General features: G+C 38.9%; 1 pseudogene; it reads right to left on the reverse strand.

Moving 5' to 3' along the window:
- Window positions 1–1,682: 1,682 nt before the first annotated feature.
- On the reverse strand, window positions 1,683–1,782 carry LOC127124350 (uncharacterized; annotated as a pseudogene).
- Window positions 1,783–3,104: the final 1,322 nt, after the last annotated feature.

Here is a 3,104-nt window from a genome sequence, read left to right on the forward strand (position 1 = left end):
CAGTTTTATTTCCTTGATTTAATTTACTGTTTAATTGAAGAATCCAAGAACAAATCCTACCGGCTTGTGGTGGAGTGTTCAAGACTATTGTATTACGCATTCAGGTTCTTTAATCATTATTTAATATTTTGTTTTATTATTTATCTATATTATCTGCCTGGAATGAGTCTGTTTATGCATGATATAAATTCTTATTTATTTAGCATGTCTGGCTAATTTGCCTAGGTATCGGTATGTAAAGTAAGCAGAATAAGGGATCAAGACTGAGTCGGTCTATCTAAACTTAAAATCAAAATCAATCTTTTTACGGTCTCAACTTACAGGTTTAATAACAAGATTTTTTACAAAAGTAAAAGACATAAAGAAGTTAAAATCAATAGAGCGAGAGTTTGAGATTTTAACTGGACAGTGTAAGTTAGGCATTAATTCTAGATCAGGGCGAGAGCAAGTTTTAGAGTTAATTAAATTCTGACCTTTTCCAAAAAGTATTTTTAAAGATTGAATGTGAGGACGAGAGTTAAGCATTTGGATTTGATTATATAACCTAAGTCAACAGAGCGAGAGTTTGAGATAAGGGTGTTTAAAACGGTCAGTATTTTCTTAAAAGGAGTTTCTGCAACTTTATTGTTTTCAAAATATGGTTTTTGACTTAATTATAAGTGACAGCTACATTAATATAAAATCATGGTTTATTCAACAGAGCGAGAGTTTGAGATAAAACCTTTAACCAATAAAGTTAACCGAAATGATTCATTTTAAAACCAAGAAACCGACAAAGACTTGATTCCCTAGTTTTGACGAACTACATACCGATATCCGTTTCATTAATATTTAATCTAGATATTATTTTAGCTCTTAGTTTTTCCCCAAACAATCAAACATTTTCACCTTAGATTTACGTAGTAACCTTAGATAACGGTATATCGATTCATAAGTCCCTGTGGGATCGATATCTTTTAAAACTACGCGATAGAACTGTGCACTTGCAGTTTGTATCCCATTCTCGACTCACACAGTCGAGCGATCAAGTTTTTGGCGCCGTTGCCGGGGACTTCTATTCAATCGATATCGTAACTCTTCCGTTACGCTGTAGAGACTAAGGTTTCTTTTTCTTCTATTCTTTCTTTCGTTGATTTGTATGCCACGCACTCGCTCTCAAGGCGAACCGCTCTATTTACGAATCAACGATATCGAACTATATCTCCGAGTCTTACGACGAATTCGAGAATATCGTGCTGAAAACAATCTCCCTCCTATAGACCTTCCTGATCTCAAAGATCTTCCTTCTTTAACCGAGATGGCAGAACCAGCTCGTGCTCTTAGAGATTACGCCGCTCCATCGCAAGATGAACCGCATTCAAGTATTGCTCCGCCCGTAATCGAAGCAAACAACTTCGAACTTAAACCTTCGCTGTTGCAAGCTGTGCAACAGAACCAATTCTCTGGAAATCTTACCGAAGATCCAAACCTTCATTTATCCGTATTTGTCCAATACGCTGATACTGTTAAAGCTAATGGTGTCACTTCAGAGGCAATTCGACTTCGTCTTTTTCCTTTCTCATTAAGAGATAGCGCTAGAAGATGGCTTCAATCACTTCCTTCCAACTCAGTCACCACATGGAACGAGTTGAAGAAAGTTTTTCTTGCCCGATATTTTCCGCCAAGCAAAACAGCTATGTTAAGAGCCCAGATAAACGGATTTAAACAGAAAGACAACGAGTCTCTTTTCGAAGCATGGGAAAGATACAAAGACATGATGAGACTTTGCCCACACCATGGTTTGGAAGACTGGTTAGTAATTCACACATTTTATAATGGTCTCTTATACAATACAAGGTTAACAATAGACGCCGCTGCAGGTGGTGCACTAATGAACAAACCCTATGCTGATGCTTACCAGCTTATCGAGAGCATGGCCCAAAACCACTATCAGTGGGGAACCGAACGAACAACGGTGGAAAAACCTCAACCGAAAACTGGCATGTACGAGATAAGTAACCTTGATCACGTCAATGCAAAAGTGGATGCTTTGGTCCAGAAAATTGAAAGTTTAAACGTATCACCTCCAGCCGCCGTGGTTGCTATAACTCAGAATTGCGAGGTCTGTGGAATCCAAGGCCACACTCCTGCGGAATGTCAACTCTTGACTGGAATCCAAGCAGAGCAAGTAAACTATGCTCAAGGAAGCCCCTATTCGAATACCTATAACCCAAATTGGAAGAACCATCCAAACTTCTCATATAAGAGTAATAATGCTTTATACGCACCTGGACAGTCTCCAAATCAAGCCCCATCTATACCTCCGGGATATCAGAAACCGAATCCATCCATACCTAACAATAATACCCCTAGAAAATCCAACTTGGAAATCATGATGGAAAACTTTATAGCATCCCAACAACAAACCAATAAAGATTTCTTAAACCAGAACATACACACTGGCGAACAACTTAAACAACTAGCAAGCAAAGTAGATGCCTTGGCTACCCATAACAAAATGCTGGAAACGCAAATATCTCAAGTAGCTCAACAACAAGCACCTACTGCTGCACCAACTGGTACATTCCCTGGACAGCCCCAACCTAATCCGAGAAGCCAAGCTCATGCAATTATATTAAGAAGTGGAACGGAAGTGGAAGGACCGTCTGACCCAAGGATAGAAAACCAAAACCCTAAGAAATCAACTGAGGAAAGTGAACCTAAGGAAAAGGAAGAGAGTAATAAGGAAACCCTAGAAAAGAAGGAACCTTATGTACCTCCACCACCTTACAAACCACCTATACCTTACCCTCAAAGGCTTGTTAAAACCAAAGATGTAGGCCAATTTAGAAAATTTGTTGATCTCCTTAAACAATTAAACGTTACAATTCCGTTTACCGAAGCTATTACGCAGATGCCCTCATATGCTAAATTCTTAAAAGAAATTCTTTCTAATAAGAGGAAACTTGAGGATAGCGAAACCGTTACACTCCCTGCCGAATGTAGCGCTATAATCCAAAACATGCCCCCTAAACTCAAGGATCTGGGTAGTTTCTCTATACCCTGTCACATAGGAAAATTTGTCATCGACAAAGCCTTATGCGATTTAGGAGCCGGAATTAGCG

Source organism: Lathyrus oleraceus, chromosome 2 (assembly GCF_024323335.1).
Source record: "Lathyrus oleraceus cultivar Zhongwan6 chromosome 2, CAAS_Psat_ZW6_1.0, whole genome shotgun sequence".
NCBI lineage: Eukaryota > Viridiplantae > Streptophyta > Magnoliopsida > Fabales > Fabaceae > Lathyrus > Lathyrus oleraceus.